This window comes from Arachis duranensis, chromosome 6 (assembly GCF_000817695.3).
Source record: "Arachis duranensis cultivar V14167 chromosome 6, aradu.V14167.gnm2.J7QH, whole genome shotgun sequence".
NCBI classification, from domain to species: domain Eukaryota; kingdom Viridiplantae; phylum Streptophyta; class Magnoliopsida; order Fabales; family Fabaceae; genus Arachis; species Arachis duranensis.
In genome coordinates, this window is record NC_029777.3 from 28,416,626 (window position 1) to 28,438,346 (window position 21,721).

The 21,721-nt window shown below is 37.5% G+C and overlaps 1 non-coding gene across 1 annotated transcript; it reads right to left on the bottom strand.

Moving 5' to 3' along the window:
• Window positions 1-7,212: 7,212 nt before the first annotated feature.
• LOC127740466 (small nucleolar RNA R71) lies at window positions 7,213-7,316 on the bottom strand. Its single transcript, XR_008001142.1, has one exon. It is a non-coding gene; the product is annotated as a small nucleolar RNA R71 (small nucleolar RNA).
• Between the last annotated feature and the right edge of the window lie 14,405 nt (window positions 7,317-21,721).

Here is a 21,721-nt window from a genome sequence, read left to right on the forward strand (position 1 = left end):
CATACCCAAAGAGTACAGTAGGCAGCAAACAAAGAAATTGATCACATATGCAAAGTATTATCTTTGGGATGAACCATATCTCTTCAAGAGATGTGCAGACGGAGTAATCCATAGATGTGTGCCTAAAGAAAAAGCACAGAAGATCCTCTGGCACTGCCATAGATCACAGTATGGAGGACATTTTGGAAGTGAGCGAACAGCTACAGGAGTACTCCAATGTGGCTTCTACTAGCCTACTCTCTATAAAGACTCCTGAGTATTTGTACTTAATTGTGACATTTGCCAAAGATCTGGCAATCTACCTCACAGTTATGCCATGCCTCAACAAGGGATCTTGGAGATTGAGTTGTTTGATGTATGGGGTATTGACTTCATGGGACCTTTCCCACCATTATACTCAAACACTTATATTCTGGTGGCAGTGGATTATGTATCCAAATGGGTGGAAGCTATTGCAACACCCACTAATGATATGAAGACAGTGCTGAAATTCCTCTAGAAACACATCTTCAGCAGATTTCGTATCCCTAGAGTACTAATCAGTGATGGGGGCACTCATTTATGCAATAAACAGCTTTACTCTTCTTTGGTTCGATATGGAGTTAGCCATAGGGTAGCAACTCCATATCATCCACAGACAAATGGGCAAGCTGAAATCTCTAATAGAGAACTTAAAAGAATCCTGGAACGGATTAACCGTAGAAGGGATTGGGCAAGAAGCTTGGATGATGCTCTGTGGGCATATAGAATAGCATTCAAGACACCTATAAGAACTTCTCCATACCAGTTGGTGTATGGAAAAGCATGTCACTTGCCAGTGGAACTGGAACATAAGGCCTATTGGGCAACCAGATTTCTAAACCTTGATGCCAAGTTAGCTGGAGAAAAACGATTGCTCCAGTTAAATGAGCTAGAGGAATTCAGACTCAATGCTTTCAAAAATGCAAAAATTTACAAAGAGAAGGCAAAAAGATGGCATGATAAGAAACTGTCATCCAGAGTCTTTGAGCCAGGGCAGAAAGTTCTGCTGTTTAATTCTAGGCTCAGATTATTCCCCGGAAAATTGAAGTCCCGGTGGAGAGGTCCATATGTGATTACAAGTGTATCACCGTATGGATACGTGGAGCTTCAGGATAATGATTCTAACAAAAAGTTCATTGTTAATGGACAGAGAGTTAAACATTATCTTGAAAGAAATTTTGAGCAAGAATGCCCAAAACTGAGACTTGATTAAAGCTCAGTATTAGTCCAGCTAAAGACAATAAAGATGCGCTTGCTGGAAGGCAACCCAGCCATTTACAAAGCTTATTTGTTAATTAATTGATTTTTACAGGTTTATGTCAATTATCTTCAAGGTAAAATAGTAATTGCTCGAGTTCACAAAAATTACAGTAGGATTTGCAAGATAAAAGAGCAAAAAGAAAGCTCACTGGTGCGAAAAAGCCAGTAAGAGCTGTTTTGGGCGTTGAACGCCCAAAAGAAGCATCTACTGGGCGTTCAACGCCAATAAGGATAGCCATCTGGGCGTTAAACGCCAGAAAGAAGCATCTTCTGGGCGTTGAACGCCAGAAAGAAGCACCTTCTGAGCGTTTAACGCCAGATTCATAGCGTCCTGGGCTTCAGAAAAACGCCCAGTGACAAAGGAGTTCCTGGCGTTCAACGCTAGCTAGAAGCAACAGCTGGGCGTTGAACGCCCAGGAGAAGCTACAAATGGGCGTTAAACACCCAAAACATGCAGCGTTTGGGCGTTTAACGCCAGGATTGTGGGGAGGAGGTAAATTCATTTTCAATTCACATTTTTTTCAAATTTTTATGTTCCAATTCATGATTTCTTGCATAAACATGTTACAAAGTCTCATCCTTCAATTCCAAAAATTTTAATCCTAATTTCTAAAATCCCCTTTTTCAAAAATATCAAATGTATCTTAATTCATAAACACAAATTCTTTTTCAAATCCCATCCAACTTCTTTTCAAATTTTTTTCAAAAAAATCAATTATCTTTAATCCCAAATCTTTTTTTTTTAAAAAAAAATTAGATTTATCTTTTTCAAATATCTTCTATATCTTTTCAATTTTCAATTATATCTTTTTCCTATCATATTTATCTTTTACAAATCATATCTTCTATCCTATCTTTCTGCAAAATTTTTGAAAACCCACCCCTCCCTTTAAATCCACTATCGGCCTCTCCCCTCTCCTCAACCATTCAAAAATAAGCTCTCCTTCTATCCCTCTCCTTTCTTTTCTTTTGCTTGAGGACAAGCAAACCTCTAAGTTTGGTGTGTTTATCCATGATCACTAAACCATACCCACTAAGATCATGGCTCCTAAAGGAAAACAACCCACTCCAAGAGGCAAGAAAGAGAGTATTCCAAAACCACTTTGGAATCAAGGGAAGTTCTTAACCAAAGAACATTCAGACCATTATTACAAAATAATGGGTCTAAGGTCAGTGATCCCGGAAGTCAAATTCGATCTGAAAGAAGATGAATATCCGGAGATTCAAGAGTAAATTCAAAACTGGAGCTGGGAAATCCTAGCTAATCCTGAGACAAAGGTGGGAAGAAACATGGTTCAGGAATTCTACGCTAATCTGTGGCAAACAGACAGGCAGAGAATATCTGGAACTGCTCTCTATGACTATTGGACCTTGGTCAGAGGAAAGATTGTTCACATCTACCCTGATAAAATCAGGGAGATCTTTAAGCTACCTCAGCTGAAAGATGACCCATACTCCTTTAATAGGAGAATCATGAGAACAAATAAAGGCCTGGACAAGATTTTAGAAGACATATGCCTCCCTGGAGCTAGGTGGACCACCAGTACCAAGGGCGTCCCACATCAACTCAAGAGAGAAGATCTCAAACCAGTCACCAGAGGCTGGCTGGACTTCATTGGGCGTTCTATACTACCCACTAGCAACCGCTCTGAGGTCACCGTTAAAAGAGCAGTGATGATCCACTACATTATGTTAGGAAGAGAAGTGGAAGTTCATCAATTGATTTCGTGTGAACTTTACATAATTGCAAACAAGAACTCCAAAGATGCTAAATTGGCTTATCCTAGCTTAATATCTATGCTATGTAAAGATGCTGGAGTAAAGATGGGAATAACTGAGTATATCTCAGTTGAGCGACCAATCACCAAAACATCAATGGAAAAACAACAAGTGCAGGATGACCCCATCAAGAGGGGAGCACAGGAATTCCTCCTAGAATTTCCTCAATTTGAATACTGGGAGCATCTTGAAGCATCGGTTACCAAGTTGCAAGAAGCTATGGACCAAATAAAGGAAGAACAGAATAATCAAAATAGCATGCTTTGCAAACTGCATGGGGAACAAGAAGAGCAAAGGCGTGACTTGAAGGAACTGAAGCGTTAGAAAATATCTCTTGAAGGATCAAGCACCCCACAGACTAGAGAAACATCCACTTCCCAAAATAAAGGTTGTTGAGTCCTAATCTTAGCTTTACTCTATGATAGTTGTCTTATAGATTTACCTTAGAAGTTATATAGGAGTAGTAGTAATTAGTATATCTATTTTGATTTTATTTTCAATGAAGCTATAATTTATTTTTCTCATCATCATCAAACATGAATAAAATAGTAGATTTTAGAATAAAGAGGCAATTTAATTTCGAGTTCTTAATAAGGAAAATTCTAATTATTTATATGTGGTGGCAATACTTTTTGTTTTCTGAATGAATGCCTGAACAGTGCATATTTTTTGATATTGAAATTCTTGAATGTTAAAAGTATTGGATCTTGAAAGAATGATGAACAAGAGAAATATTATTGATGATCTGAAAAATCATAAAATTGATTCTTGAAGCAAGAAAAAGCAGTGAAAAAAAAGAGAAATCATTGGATAAAGAAAAAGAAAAAGCCTACAACCCTTAAAACCAAAAGGCAAGGGTGAAAAGGATCCAAGGCTTTGAGCATCAATGGATAGGAGGGCCCAAGAAAATAAATCCAGGCCTAAGCGACTAAATCAAGCTGTCCCTAACCATGTGCTTGTGGCATGCAGGAACAAGTGAAAAGCTTGAGACTGAGTGGTTAAAGTCGTGATCCAAAGCAAAGGAGTGTGCTTAAGAACTCTGGACACCTCTAATGGGAGACTCTAGCAAAGCTAAGTCACAATCTGAAAAGTTTCACCCAGTTATGTGTCTGTGGCATTTATGTATCCGGTGGTAATACTGGAAAACAAAGTGCTTAGGGCCACGACGAAGACTCATAAAGTAACTGTGTTCAAGAATCAACATACTAAACTAGAAGAATCAATAATACTATCTAAATTCTAAGTTCCTATGGATGCCAATCATTCTGGATTTCAAAGGATAAAGTGAGATGCCAAAACTATTCAGAGGCAAAAAGCTACTAGACCCACTCATCTGATTAGAATTTGAGCTTCACTTGAAACTCTGAAATATTATTGCTTCTTAATTTCTTTCTTTATCCTATTTTATTTATCTAGTTTCTTGAGGACAAGCAAAAGTTTAAGTTTGGTGTTGTGATGAGCGGATATTTTATACGCTTTTTGGGGGTAATTTCATGTAGATTTTAGTATGTTTTAGTTAGTTTTTAGTATAATTTTATTAGTTTTTAGGAAAAATTCATATTTCTGGACTTTACTATGACTTTGTGTATTTTTCTGTAATTTCAGGTATTTTCTGGCTAAAATTGAGGGAGCTGAGCAAAAATCTGATTTAGGCTGAAAAAGGACTGCTGATGCTGTTAGAGTCTGACCTCCCTGCACTCAGAATGGATTTTCTGGAGCTACATGAGTCCAATTGGCGCGCTCTCAATTGGGTTGGAAACTAGATATTCAGGGCTTCCAGAAATATATAATAGTTCATACTTTGCGCGACGATAGATGACATAAACTGGCATTCAACGCCAGTTCCATGTTGCAGTTTGGCGTTCAGCGCCAGAAACAGGTTGCAAGCTGGAGTTCAATGCCAGAAATAGGTTACAACCTGGCGTTCAACTCCAAAAATAGCTAGGCACGTGAGAAGCTTAAGTCTCATCCCCAGCACACACCAAGTGGGCCCCAGAAGTGGATTTCTTCTCTATCCATCCTAGTTACTCATTTTCTATAAACCTAGGTTTCTAGTTTAGTATTTAAACAACTTTTAGAGATTTATTTTGCATCTCATGACATTTTTCAAACTGAATTTTATACTCTTTGACGAAATGAGTCTCTAAACTCCATTGTTGGGGGTGAGGAGCTCTGCAGCGTCTCGATGAATTAATGCAATTATTTCTGCTTTCCATTCAAACATGCTTGTTCCTATCTAAGATGTTCATTCGCGCTTCACTATGAAGAAGGTGATGATCCGTGACACTCATCATCTTCCTCAATCCATAAATGTGTGCCTGACAACCACCTCCGTTCTACATTAGATTGAATGAGTATCTCTTAGATTCCTTAATCAGAATCTTCATGGTATAAGCTAGAATTGTTGGCGGCATTCATGAGGATCCGAAAAGTCTAAACCTTGTCTGTGATATTCCGAGTAGGATTCTGGGATTGGATGACTGTGACGAACTTCAAAATCACGAGTGTTGGGCGTAGTGACAGACACAAAAGGATCAATGGATCTTATTCCGACATGATCGAGAACCAACAGATGATTAGCCGTGCTGTGACACAGCATTTGGACCATTTTCACTGAGAGGATGGGAAGTAGCCATTGACAACGGTGACACCCTACATACAGCTTGCCATGGAAGGAGCCTTGCATTTATGAAAGTGAGAAAGCATTATGTTGCAAGAATTCAGAGGACAAAGCATCTCCAAAACTCCAACATATTCTCCATTATTGCACAATAAGTATTTATTTTATGCCGTTTCACTTTTTACAATTGAACCTGAAAAACACTGTTGTTAGAATCCTGACTAAGAATAATAAGATAACCATAGCTTGCTTCAAACCAACAATCTCCGTGGGATTCGACCCTTACTCACGTAAGGTATTACTTGGACGACCCAGTACACTTGCTGGTTAGTTGTGCAAAGCTGTGAGAAATAGTCCATTAATATTGGCATACACAATTTCGTGCACCAAGGTTCAATCTTTAAATTCTAGAATCATATCTTTTAGTTTCTTGTTAGTCAAGTAATCAATTTTAATTTTAAAAATCAAATATTTTTCAATTATGTCCTTTTAATCATATCTTTTCAAATAATATCTTTTTCAAAAATTCAATTTCAAAATCTTTTCTAACTTCTTATCTTTTCAAAATTGAATTTCAAATCTTTTTCAACTAACTAATTGACTTTTTGTTTATTTCTTATCTTTTTCAAAACCACCTAACTACTTTTCTCTCTCTAATTTTCGAAAATTACCCTCCTCTTTTTCAAAATTCTTTTAATTAACTAATTGTTTCAAATTTTAATTTTAATTTTATTTCTTCTCTTAATTTTCAAAAATTACTAACCTTTTTTCAAAAAAATAATTTTCGAAAACTCCTCTCTCTCATCTCTTTCTATTTATTTTATTTATTTACTAACACTTCTCTACTCAAGAATTCGAACCCACTTTTCCCCCCTGTGTTTGGATTTTTACCTTTTCCTTCTTTTATTCTTTTATTCTTCTACTAACATAAAGGAATCTCTATACTGTGACATAGAGGATTCCTCTTCTTTTTCTGTTCTCTTCTTTTTTATATGAACAGGAGGATGGACAAGAACATTCTTGTTGAAGCAGATCCGGAACCTGAAAGGACTCTGAAGAAGAAGCAAAGAGAAGCTAAAGCACAACAATCCAGAGAAAACCTTATAGAGGATCTCGAAAAAGAGAGAGACATGGCCGAACCCAATAACAATGGTGGAGGCGCAAGGAGGATGCTTGATGATTATACTATACCTACTTCCAAATTTGATGGAAGAAGCATCTCAATCCCTGCCATTGGAGCAAACAATTTTAAGCTGAAACCTCAACTAGTTGCTCTAATGCAACAGAACTGCAAGTTCCATGAACTTCCATCAGAAGATACCTATCAGTTTTTAACTGAGTTCTTGCAGATCTGTGAGACTGTTAAGACTAATGGAGTAGATCCTGAAGTCTACAGGCTCATGCTTTTCCTTTTTGCTGTAAGAGACAGAGCTAGAACATAGTTGGACTCACAACCTAAAGATAGCCTGGACTCTTAGGATAAGCTGGTCATGGCCTTCTTGGCTAAGTTCTTTCCTCCTCAAAAGCTGAGCAAGCTTAGAGTGGATGTTCATACCTTCAAACAAAAAGATGGTGAATCCCTCTATGAAGCTTGGGAAAGATACATGTAGATGACCAAAAGGTGTCCTTCTGACATACTTTCAGAGTGGACCATTCTAGATATATTCTATTATGGTCTATCTGAGTTCTCCAAGATGTCACTGGACCATTCTACAGGTGGATCCATTCACCTAAAGAAAACGCCTGCAGAAGCTCAGGAACTTATTGACATGGTTGCAAATAACCAATTCATGTACACTTCTGAGAGGAATTCTGTGAATACTGGGACGCCTCAGAGTAAGGGAGTTCTTGAAATTGATGCTTTGAATGCAATATTGGCTTAGAACAAAATGTTGACTCAACAAGTCAACATGATTTCTCAAAGTCTGAATAGATGGCAAAATGCATCCAACAGTACTAAAGAGGCATCTTCTGAAGAAGAAGTCTATGATCCTAAGAACCCTGCAATAGAAGAGGTGAATTACATGGGTGAACCTTATGGAAACACCTATAATTTGTCATGGAGAAATCATCCGAATTTCTCATGGAAGGGTCAACAAAAGCCCCAACAAGGCTTTAATAATGGTGGAAGAAACAGGCTCAGCAATAGCAAGCCTTTTCCATCATCTTCTCAGCAACAGACAGAGAATTCTGAGCAGAGCACCTCTAGCTTAGCAAATATAGTCTCTAATCTGTCTAGTGAAACAAGGTCCTCCATCAGAAATTTGGAGGCACAAGTGGGCCAACTGAGTAAGAAAGTCACTGAAACTCCTCCTAGTACTCTCCCAAGGAATACTGAAGAGAATCCAAAAAGAGAGTGCAAGGCCATTGATATAATCAAAATGGCCGAACCTAGAGAGGAAGGGGAGGACATGAATCCCAATGAGGAAGACCTCATGGGACGTCTCCCAGACAAGAAGGAGTTCCCTATTGAGGACCTAAAGGAATCTGAGGCTCATATAGAGACCATAGAGACTCCATTAAACCTCCTTCTGCCATTCATAAGCTCTGAAAACTATCCTTCCTCTGAAGAGGATGAAGATGTAACTGGAGAGCATGTTGCTCAATATCTAGGAGCTATCATGAAGCTGAATTCCAAGTTGTTTGGTAATGAGACTTGGGAAGATACACCTCCCTTGCTCATTAGTGAACTAGATACATGGGTTCAGCAAACTTTACCTCAGAAGAAACAAGATCCTGGTAAATTCTTAATACCCTGTACCAGGGGCACCATGACCTTTGAGAAGGCTCTGTGTGACCTGGAGTCAGGTATAAATCTTATGCCACTCTCTGTAATGGAGAAACTGGGAATCTTTGAGGTATAGGCTGCCACATTCTCATTAGAGATGGCAGACAAGTCAATAAGACAAGCTTATGGATTGGTAGAGGACGTGTTAGTAAAGGTTAAAGGCCTTTACATCCCTGCTGATTTCATAATCTTAGACACTAAGAGGGAGAAAGATGAATGTATCATCATTGGAAGACCCTTCCTAGCCACAGCAGGAGCTGTGATTGATGTTAATAGAGGAGAATTAGTCCTTCAATTTAATGGGGACTACCTTGTGTTTAAGGCCCAAGGTTATCCTTCTGTAAACATAGAAAAGAGGCACGATAAGCTTCTCTCAATACAGAGTCAAACAGAGCCCTCACAACCAAACTCTAAGTTTGGTGTTGGGAGACCACAACCAAACTCTAAGTTTGGTGTTGAGAAGCCCCCACATTCAAGCTCTAAGTATGGTGTTGGTAGGCTCTCATCATGCTCTAAACATCTGTGAGTCTCCATGAGAGCTCACTGTCAAGCTATTGACATTAAAGAAGCGCTTATTGGGAGGCAACTCAATTTTTATTTATCTATATTTTTATTGTTCTTTTATGTTTTATTAGGTTCATGATCATGTGGAGTCACAAAACAAATACTAAAATTAAAAACAGAATCAAAAATAGCAAGGGAAACAGCACACCCTGGAAGAAGAGCTTACTGGCATTTAAACGCCAGTAAGGAGCATCTAGCTGGCGTTCAACGCCAGAACAGAGCATGAATCTGGCATTAAACGCCAGAAACAAGCAGCAGTCTGGCGTTTAAACGCCAGGATTATACCCTAAGGAGAGCTGGCGTTAAACGCTAGAAACAAGCATGGAACTGGCATTCAACGCGAGAAACATGCTGGAGATTGGCGTTGAACGCCCAAAACAAGCATAGAACTGGCGTTTAACGCCAAAAACAAGCATCAATCTGGCGTTAAACACCAGGATTGCATGCAGAAGGCATTTTACACACCTAATTGGTGCAGGGATGATAAATCCTTGACACCTCAGGATCTGTGGATCCCACAGGATTGCCTCAGGATCTATGGACCCCGCAGGATCTCCACCTACCTCAAGTCACCCTCTCTCTTCTTCACACAATCCAAAAACACTCTTCCCCAAACATTACTCACCAATCACCTCAATCCTTCACCAATCACATCCATCCTCTCTTCCCCATAAACCCCACCTACCTTTAAGTTCAAAATCTCTTTCCTACCCAAACCCACCCTAAATGGCCGAACCAATACCCTCTCCCTCCACTATATAAACCCCTCCATCCTTCTTCATTTTCACACAACACAACCCTCTCTTCTCCCCCTTGGCCGAATCCACATCTCTCCCTCTCCTCCATATTTTCTTTTTCTTCTATTCTTTCCTCTTTTGCTCGAGGGCGAGTAATATTCTAGGTTTCGTGTGGTAAAAGCATAGCTTTTTTATTTTTCCATAACCACTTATTGGCACCTAAGGCCGGAGAAACCTCAAGGAAGAGGAAAGGGAAGACAAAAGCTTCCACCTTCGAGTCACGGGAGATGGAGAGATTCATCTCAAAGGTCCATCAAGACCACTTCTATGAAGTTGTGGCCAAGAAGAAGGTGATCTCTGAGGTCCCTTTCATGCTCAAGAAAAATGAGTATCTGGAGATCTGACATAAGATTCAAAGAAGAGGTTGGGAAGTTCTGACCAACCCCATTCAACAAGTCAGAATCTTAATGGTTCAATAGTTCTATGCCAATGCATGGATCACTAGGAACCATAATCAAAGTATGAACCCGAATCCAAAGAATTATCTTACAATGGTTCGGGAAAAATGCTTAGATTTCAATCCATAAAATGTAAGGTCGGCATTCAACTTGCCTATAATGCAAGAAAACAAACGCCCCTACACTAGAAGGGTCAACTTTGATCAAAGGTTGGACCAAGTCTTCATGGACATATGTGTGGAAGGAGCTCAATGGAAAAGAGACTCTAAAGGCAAGCCGGTTCAATTGAGAAGACTGGACCTTAAGCATGTGGCTAGAGGATGGTTGGAGTTCATCCAACACTCCATCATCCCCACTAGCAACCGATCCGAAGTTACTATGGATCGGGCCATCATGATCCATAGCATCATGATTGGAGAGGAAGTAGAAGTTCATGAAGTTATCTCTCTAGAACTATACAAAGTAACCGAAAAGCCCTCCACCTTGGCAAGGATAGCTTTTCCTCATCTCATTTTCCATCTATGCTACTCAGCTGGAGTTACCATAAAAGGAGACATCCTCATTAAAGAGGACAAGCCCATCACTAAGAAGAGGATGGAGCAAACAAGAGAGCCTACTCATGGATCTCAAGAGACGCATGAGGAAGTTCATCATCAAGAAATCCCTGAGATGCCTCAAGGGATGCACATTCTTCCAAACAACTATTGGGAACAACTCAACACTTCTCTAGAAGACTTGAGTTATAACATGGACCAATTAAGGGTGTAGCACCAAGAGCACTCCATCATTCTCCATGAGATTAGAGAAGATCAAAGAGCTATAAGGGAGGAGCAACAAAGGCAAGGAAGAGACATAGATGAGCTCAAGGACATCATTGGTCCTTCAAGAAGAAGATGCCACCATCACTAAGGTGGACTCATTCCTTGTTCATATTTCTCTGTTTTTCAGTTTTATGCTATATGTTTGTCTATGTTTTGAGTCTTTACTACATGATCATTAGTATTTACTAACTATGTCTTAAGGATATGAATAATTCTATGAATCCTTCACCTCTCTTAAATGAAAAATTTTTTAATACAAAAGAACAAGAAGTACATGAGTTTCGAATTCATCCTTAAAATTAGTTAAATTATATTGATGTGATGACAATACTTTTTATTTTCTAAATGAATGCTTAAACAGTGTATATTTTTTATCTTGTTGTTTATGAATGTTAAAGGAAAAACTACCAAAAATACCCATGAAGTTTACGAACACTGACAAAAGTACCTATAAACTAAGGAAATTAATGATGTACCCATGGAAGATGGGTTTTGTATGACAAAAGTATCCAAATCCTAATTTTTTTGTTTTTTTTTAATAAAATTTCCAAACTACCCTCACTCTCAACCTCAACTCACTTTTTCAACTTTCCATAACCCAACTTGTACCTTTAAAACCTTTGTCATGGAGTCCAAAACTACTCCTAAAATAGACCAGGCCAAAATCAATGGTGGTGGTGGTGGTAGAAGACTTCGACCAATTCCTAGCAGATAAATTTAGTATGGTGAGCTCTTTTCTATTTTTTTCGCCAATCCCTGCACACAAAGAAAGCTCTCAAATTAAGAAAAAAAAGGAAAAAACAAATGAAACGATTAAAAACTGTTCCTTTATGATTCTTTCTCTGATTCTTCATTGGTATTGATTGATTCTTTTGTTAATCTCGGCGCTGCAATCCTCTATTGCGTTATTATCCAAAATTTCTACCATAAAAGGTTCATTTCATCTGTTGTAGGAGTAGTTTTGGATTCCATGACAAGTTTTAAAGGTGCATGTTGAGTTATGGAAGATTAAAAAAGTGAGTTGAGGTTGAGGGTGGGGATAGTTTGAGAATTTTATTAAAAAAATCAACAAAAATTAGGGTTTGGATACTTTTGTCATACGGAACTCATCTTCCATGGGTACATCGTTAATTTCCTTAGTTTATGGGTACTTTTGTCAGCGTTCGTAAACTTTATGGGTACTTTTGGTAGTTTTTCCAATGTTAAAATTGTTGGCTCTTGAAAGAATGATGAACAAAGAGAAATGTTATTGATAATCTGAAAAATCATGAAATTGATTCTTGAAGCAAGAAAAAGCAGTGCAAAAACAAAAGCTTGCGGGAAAAAAAAAGTGGCAAAAAAATAGAAAAAAAAAGAAAAGAAAAAGCAAGCAAAAAAAGCCAATATCCCTTAAACCAAAAGGCAAGGGTAAAAAGGATCCAAGGCTTTGAGCATCAATGGATAGGAGGGCCCAAGGAAGTAAAATTCATGCCTAAGCAGCTAAATCAAGCTGTCCCTAACCATGTGCTTGTGGCATGCAGGTCCAAGTGAAAAGCTTGAGACTGAATGGTTAAAGTCATGATCCAAAGCAAAAAGAGTGTGCTTAAGAGCTCTGGACACCTCTAACTGGGGACTTTAGCAAAGCTGAGTCACAATCTGAAAAGGTTCACCCAGTCATGTGTCTATGGCATTTATATATCCGGTGGTAATACTGGAAAACAAAATGCTTAAGGCCACGGCCAAGACTCATAAAAGTAGCTATGTTCAAGAATCAACATACTTAACTAGGAGAATCAATTAATACTATCTGAACTCTGAGTTCCTATAGATGCCAATCATTCTGAAATTCAAAGGAAAAGTGAGATGCCAAAACTGTTCAGAAGCAAAAAGCTACAAGTCCAGCTCATCTAATTAGAATCAATATTCATTGATATTTAGGGATTTATAGTATATTCTTTTCTTTTTATCCTATTTTATTTTCAGTTGCTTGGGGACAATCAACAATTTAAGTTTGGTGTTGTGATGAGGGGATAATTTATACGCTTTTTGGCATTGTTTTTAGGTAGTTTTTAGTAGGATCTAGCTACTTTTAGGGATGTTTTCATTAGTTTTATTGCAAAATTCACATTTCTGGACTTTACTATGAGTTTGTGTATTTTTCTGTGATTTCATGTATTTTCTGGCTGAAATTGAGGGACCTGAGCAAAAATATTATTCAGGCAGACAAAGGACTGCTCATGTTGTTGGATTCTGACCTCCCTGCACTCGGAATTGATTTTCTGGATCTATAGAACTCCAAATGGCACGCTCGCAATGGCGTTAGAAAGTAGACATCTAGAGCTTTCCATAAATATATAATAGTCTATACTTTATTCAAGTTTTGACGATGCAAACCAGTGTTCAACGCCAGTTTCATGCTGTATTCTGGAGTAAAACGCCAGAAATACGTCACAAACCAGAGTTAAACGCCAAAAACACGTTACAACTTGGCGTTTAACTCCAAAAAAAAGCCTCTGCATGTGTAAAGCTCAAGCTCAGCCCAAGTACACACCAAAGTAGGCCCCAAAAGTGGATTTCTGCATTTAGACTTATTTCTGTAAACCCTAGTAACTAGTCTAGTATAAATAGGACATTTTACTATTGTATTAGACATCTTGGTCTCGTTTTTATCTTTGGTCTCAGTTTTATTCTATTGTTCATCTTAGAAGAGTATTGATCACATTTTGGGGGCTGGCCATTCGGCCATGCCTGGATATTCCGAGTAGGATTCAAGGATTGAATGACTGTGACGAGCTTCAAACTCGCGATTGTTGGGCGTGGTGACAGACGCAAAAGAATAAATGGATTCTATTCCGACATGATCGAGAACCGACAAATGATTAGCCGTGCTGTGACAGAGCATTTGGACCATTTTCACTGAGAGGATGGGAAGTAGCCATTGACAACGGTGACACCCTACATACAGCTTGCCATGGAAAGGAGTATGAAGGATTGAAGGAAGGCAGTAGGAAAGCAGAGATTCAACAGGGACAAAGGATCTCCATACACTTATGTGAAATTCCCACCAATGATTTACATAAATATCTCTATCTTTATTTTATGCTTTATTTATTATTAATTTCGAAAACCTTTATAGCCATTATAATCTGCCTGACTGAGATTTACAAGATGACCATAGCTTGCTTCATACCAACAATCTCCGTGGGATCGACCCTTACTCACGTAAGGTTTATTACTTGGACGACCTAGTGCACTTGCTGGTTAGTTGTGCGAAGTTGTGAAGAATGTGAGTGAACCATAGTAGTGTGCACCAAGTTTTTGGAGCCATTACTAAAAATTGTTCAAGTTATGAAAAGAGTAAATCACAATTTTGCCTATCAAATGGTAACTCAAATCACTTATTAATCAAAGCTACAAGAGGGTGGAAAGAGTTTACCATGGTGGGGTGTCTCCCACCTAGCACTTTTGTTTATCGTCCTTAAGTTGGACTTATGGGGAGCTCCTCTCAAGGTGGCTTGTGCTTAAACTCATCTTGGAACATCCACCAATGCTTGGACTTCCAATAAGCTCCATCATTCAAGATCACTATCTCCAAGCCTTGATGGAGTTCTTCACAAACCATGGGCTCCCAAATTTGATTCTCCTTGTGCAATCCAGGATCCCACACTTTATTTTCACACCCGTCTTGAAGTTGATCATTATTATTCCATCCGGATGGTAAGCATGAAGAATTATCAAGGTAATACCAAACTCTCCTTTTAGACCTATTCAAGTGAGCACTAGCCCAACCCTTGCATCTAAGCCTTGAAGTATCAACCAAAATGAGCCTTGCTTTGCAACGCCAACCACTAAACATTCTTCGCTTACGCTTTATCCCACAAATCATCCTAAGTTGACCATCTGTTTCAAGCAAACCATACTCAAGTGGGACAATAAAGCTAATAGAAATGAGTTTTACCCACTCAAGTGAGGGAATATATGATAACCTAGGCAAAGAGGCTTCCAAGGATCTTGACAAAGCGTACTCAACTCCCGTCCTTCTTTTTCTAAGGACATCCACCTCTTCACAAGATTTTTCAAATTCAATCCTTTGTTTGTCAATTTCATCTAACTCTTTTCCGTCACTCAAGTCATAAATGGGAGGACGAGAGAAATCTACCTCCACATCGCTTTCCATCTCATCAAGAGAAGGTTCTTCAAGTTCAAAGGATTCACCACCACTAAGATTTGATGCTTGATCTTCATCACCAAGGGAACTCAATTCTTATTCCATTCCTTCCAAGTATTCATATGGGATATGCCTTGGGGGTTGTGCACATTCCTCCTCAACATCAACTTCAATCTTCTTGAAGGAGTTGTCTATAACTTTAGGTTCCCATGGGAGCTCCACATCTCCTAAGTCTTCAACCACTTCTTCCTCTTCTTCGATAATCATAGGTTCCTCCAATTGTTCTAACACAAAGTAGCATTCCTCCTTTTCCACCGGAGTTTCCAATCTCTCCTTCATGCTATGCTCTTCTTTTGATTCTCCACATGTAGCCATAGGACTTCCTTGAGTGTCCAAAAGATGGGATTCTAGCCGGTTTATCACCTCGTCCAAGGCGGTCATGAATTATTGCACACCCCTTGTCATCTACTCTTGTTCTTGCACAAGAACATCAAGGATGTCATCCATTGGAGGTTCGGGGGGTTGGAAGGGTTCATTGTTTTGGAGGAGGGGTTCATAATAAGAGGGTGGTTCATCATAATTAGGGTGTGGTGGTTCAACATTCTCCACTTTTTCCACTTATTACACAACATGCTCCATGGTTGCTTGAAATTGATCCAATGCTTCCTTGAAACGATCCCTTGACTCTTGTTCCGCTTGGATATCATGATTAGGATCATATGGCTCTTGGATCGATAGACATGAATATTCTTCCATGTGAGGTTGTGGTGGAAGGTAGAATTTATCTTGTGGTTGAAAATTTTCATACATTGAAGGTGGTTCTTGGAAGTGTTGATATTGGACTGGTGGTGGTTCCATGTATGGCTCATATGGTTCAAAAGGTGGTTGGTTGGGTAGATATGGATTAAGGTCATATGGGGGTGTTTCGTGAAAAGAGGCTTGTGAGTATGGTTCAGAGTTATGTTGATGGTATGGCTCATAGGCATATGGTGGTGGTTCTTGAAAGTCAGAAGGAGATTCACCAGAGCCATTGGATTGGTATGCATTATAGAATGGCTCTTCTTCATAGTGCATTGGTGGAGGTTGTTGCCAAGAGGATTGATCATATGCATATGGCTCTTCCCGCCTTTGAGTGTCCCATCCTTGATACACATTCTCATTGAAGTTCTCATCACCTACAACATAGTTGTAATCACACTCATACCAAATTGAGAATTCATAATAGCAAAGGAAAAGGAAAAATAAAATAAAATAAGAAATAGAGAAAACCAAATCCTAAAACTAGCAAGAACTAACAAAAGCAAACATATTTACACTATTTACATATATACAATAACCAATAATATAACACCATTGTAATTCCCCAACAACGGCGCCATTTTGATGATTAGATTTTTGTGTGGTCTAGAATTTCATAAATGAAGTCTCATTATAAAGTATAGTTTCTAAACCAACAATAATCCTTTCATACAAACATTTGGTTGTCACAAGTAACAAACCCCTATAAAGATAACCAAAGTATGTAAACCTCGAGTCGTTCTCCCTAGAAATTACAATAAAGTGTCTTGTTATTGGTTATGAGTTATGTTTTGTGGTTTTGATAAGAGGCATGAAAGATAAATGGCAAGGGAGTAAACTAATGGCTAAAAAGGTCTTGGCAAGGTTTGGTGGTCAAGGATCTCTATCCTAATCACTAACCACAATATGAGAATTGGCAAGAATCAATCCCATTAAATCATCCTCTAACTAGTAGTAGAGGAAAGTCAAATGAACTATATCAATCCTAATCCATAAGTCCTAACTCTCCACCAACTCAATTGGTGAGAACTAGAGTCAATGGCTCCCAATCATCAATTACTTGGACATTAGTAACTCAAGAGTTCCTAAGTTACCTTCCTAAGCCAAGCACTAAAATCTACTCTAACACCTTTCCAAGCATTTTATCAAACACTTGGAATGCACAAAAGATAAACAATATGAATTGCAAGAATTAAAGAGAACTACAACTACAAAATCAAGAGATCAACAATAGGAAATCAAAACAATTATGAAACAACAAAGAACTTACCAATTGCATTGAAGAAAAAATGTAGATCTACAAAAGAATTCATAAACTACAAATAACAATAGAAAGGAATTACAAGAAAAGAGGAATTCTACAACTACAAGAGAACAATTGAGGATGAAAGAGGAAAATTAAGAGAGAAGAAGAAGAAGTAGATCTAGATCAAAACCTAATCCTAATTCTAGATTGAAGAGAGAGCTTCTCTCTCTAAAAAACTAACTATAACTACTTCTAAAACTAAACTAAAGCTAATGATGAAAGTATGTTAAGTTGGTTCATTCTCCTTTCAATCCTTGGCTTAAATAGCATTAGAAATGAGTTGGATTGGGCCCACAAGGCTTCTGAAATTGTTGGCCACAAGTTGCATTTTAAAAAGTCACGTGCAGCATCGGTGTGTATGCATACAGTGCACATACACGTCCCTATACGTGATGCAACTATAAAAAATCTTATATCATTTTGAAACCCCAGATGTTAGCTTTTTAACGCAACTAGAACCGCCTCATTTGGATCTCTCTGGCTCAAGTTATGATCGAATAAGTGCAAAGAGGTCGGCTTGATAGTTTTTGCGATTCCTTCATTTCTTTATGAGTTCTCCATTTCTACATGCTTTTTCTTCATTCCCTCAATCCAATCTTTGCCTCCTAAACCTGAAATCACTTAACAAATATATCAAGGCATCTAATAGAATCAAGGTGAATTAAATTTAGCTATCTTAAGACCTAAAAAGTATGTTTTCACTCTTAAGCACAATTAAATGAGAATTTACAAAACCATACTATTTCATTGGATACATGGGAGAAAAGTTGACAAAACCCTCTAAATTCAACACAAGATAAACCTTAAAAATGGGGTTTATCACACACACCTCCTATTTTTCACTTTGTGTGTGCGCGCACGCATGTATGTGTGTGCGCATAGATGCTGTTTTGGACAAAAATTTTATTGTACTTTGAGTTAAGCCCTAACACACTTCCACCCCTCCACCCCTTTCTTCTCTTGCTTTTGCTCTATTTTCTACTAATTCTTGTTAGTTTTGTTTGCATATCCTTTTCATTTTAGTAATTATATATGGTTTGATTTAGTTATTTGTTAATTAAATAAGTTGCAAGAGTTTGTTTGATGTTGATTGGGTTGCTTCTTGATTGAATTTCATCAATGCACTTATACTTTGCTTTAGTTTACTAGTACCTAGTGGGTTTGAATATTCATGTTTTGATTGCACCCTAGGACAAATTATTTATGAGTGCATATTGAATTAAGTGAATTGAGCTAAAATTACTTGTTCATCATGATTTTGATATAAAAATTCATCACATGACTGGTACTTGTTTGTTTTTAATGCTTTGCATTTGTTTGAGTGACTTAACTTGATTCTTTTCAAGCTTGTCACTTTTTGCAACAAATACCTTTACCATGTGACTATTCTATTATTTTTCATGATGAATAAGGAGTTTTCTTTTCATCATTGAGTTGGTTGTTGTTTATTGTGCTTCTATATCAATGTTACGCTTCCACTGGCACAATTTCAATATCCAATATCTCATATATTCAATTTACTTTAGTTTTGGTTACCTAGGGTTGTTTGTGCATTCACTCTTGCTTATTTTTATTTGCGACCTAGGATGCTTAATTGAGGAACGCATGCTATTTCTATTGATTGTGTGGTCACAGTTTTACCCGGTCAATGTGGGTTTCTAAACCGTGAACACTTAGAATACACACATTATCTTTTATCATACCACACTCATATAAACTCTTCCTCAATTCCTGTTTATTTGTTTTCTACAGCAACCCAAGCCCCAGTGCCCACCAGCTGAAGGTGGAGCCTCGTAGAGCCTTTCATCCCCTGGATTATGTGCATGCACGAAGGATCGTGTAACATTTAAGTGTGGGGGAGGATCCGCAATTTCATGGTGTAAATTTCTCTTTTCGAACACTTTGCATTATTTTCTAGCTTTTAGTAGTTATGAATTTTGTGAATATGTGTTTAGTATTTCATTGCATTGCATTTTTTTCTTTAGTTTACTTATATATACATATATACATCTTATCTTTGCTTATAATTTTATAGTAGTAAATATTTGCATGTTACCTAATATAGGAAATAAGTTTTGTAAAACAACAAAGAATTTTCATGAAATCTATTTTAGGGCGTTCCATTAATTAAATTTGAAACTTATTTTTCAACTTGCTTGAAATAATTTTTATGGAACATAGAAAAGAGCTAGAACAAAACACCAAGTGAGTTTTGAGCTTTAATGGTGTGGTTGCACATTTTCAACCACAAAATTTTGCTCTTGTGTGCTATACTGCTTTATTATTGTAATAGTAGATTTGCTTGAGTCTTTATATCCTATATTTGATGTTTTGAATGCATTTAGTATGATTGAGGCCATTTTTGAAATTAAACTCACTAACCCATATGGCCAACCCTTACATTTACCTTTGTAACCCACTTTTGAGCCTTTTAATTCTCCTTTGTTCTAATTTTAAGCACATCATTTGCCCTAAGCGAAAAACCAGTAATGTCCATGAATTGTATCTTTGATTAGCTTGGGTTGAGTGTGTGTGTGTTAATCAAGTGTGGGGGAAATTTGTTGGAAAACATTGGTAGGAAGTTACTTTGGGTATTCATTGAGAAAATTTGGCAAAATGGGTAAACACTCATGCATCTATTACTTAAAACATATGCATCTCTTTTTTATGATAAAAGAAAAGAGAAATTTTGGTGTATATACTTTGTCAATATATAAAAAAAGGAAGAAAAAGGAAAAGAAAAGAAAAGAAATGATAATAAGAATGTAAATAAAGAATGCATATGTGTGTGAATTAGAAAGAAAATGAATGAGTGAGTGTGAAAAAGGAGAGAAATAGAGAGTTAGGTTGGTTTCTTATGTGTACATGGGTTGATATAGGATTAGCTAGGATACTTGAGCTAATCAAAGATCCAATCTACTATTCCATTTAACCATATTAATCCTACCCTTACCCTAGCCCCATTACAAACCTCCAAAGACCTCATGATATTTGCATTCATGCATCAAGTATTTGTTGATTCTTAGATGACTAGCAAATCCTAGAAACATGACTAAAGGAGAATTGAGTGATTAAGCCCTAAACACTGAGCGACTAGAGTGTATACACATCCGGTGAGGGGTTTGATTGCTCAATTCTATGTTTTTATCTCTTATTTTGTGTTTTCTTGCAAGTTATTGAAATCAATTTTTGAAAACTTCAAATCAAATCTTTGGACATTGGTCATATTGCTATGTTTTCTTACCTTATCCCTAAGGATTTCTTTTGGATTGATTGGAATTCTATTGTTTGTTTTTGCCAAACTCCATAGGAAGGTAGTTAGCATTTAGCATAGTTGCATGCATGTAAGTAGTTGCATTGAATAAGTTGCTTGCCCTTTTACACTTCTCCTTTGATTGTGATTAGCATGAGGACATGCTATTGTTTAAGTGTCGGGGAATTGATGAATCCATATTTGATGATAAATTTTAGATTAATTTGAGTGGATTTTATCATATATAACCGACATTTATTCACCTAAATAGCATGCTTTTGTGGTTTCTCTCTAAATTATATTTAATTGCAAAAACATGCTATTTTGTGCCTAATTTAATTAATTTTATTCCACTTTCATTCCATTCGATGCATTGACGTGTTTGATGAGTGATTTCAGGTATAATAGGTAGGAATGGCTTGACAAGAATGGAAAAGAAGCATGCAACTGGGAGAAAACATGAAGAAAACAAAGGAGAAAAGCATTCTCGAGTGTGCCTACGCACAATTTCTATGCCCACGCACAAAGGCTGAAATCAACAAGTGTGCCCATGCACAACTTCTGTGCGTACGCACAAGAGAAAATTTAGCAAGTGTGTGTACGCACACACATGTGAGTACGCACAAGTACCAGCACGTGACTTCATTAGAAAGTCATGTGCCTCGCGATTTTGAGGGCTTTTTGGCCCAATTCTGGAAGGCTAAAGCTGAAATTAAAGTGCTATATAAAGGGGCAACAACACATATCAATGGGAGCTCACTTTAGATTAGGAAAAACACATAGTAGGAGTAAGATTAATGTAGTATACAAAATTCTCTCTTAGGGTTTTAATTAGGTTTTCGATGTAGCATTTTATAGTTCAATTTTGATTTTAGATTCTAGCAATTTCCATTGTAAGTATTTCTTTAGTTTTCTCTTTTATCATACTACTTGTTCTACACTTTCTTCTACTATAATTTCCTTTGTCAATATATACATAGTTTTGCAATTTTGATTTCTAGTTAATGATTTCGATGATTGTTGGTTATTTTATATTTGTTTGAGTTGCCTTTGTCGATTTTGATCATTTGCGGTTTATAGCTTTTATCATTTTCTCAATTTTGCCATGTTTTATAATTATGCCCACTATGAGTTTGATGAAATGCCAATTTTGATTATGAGGTAGATTT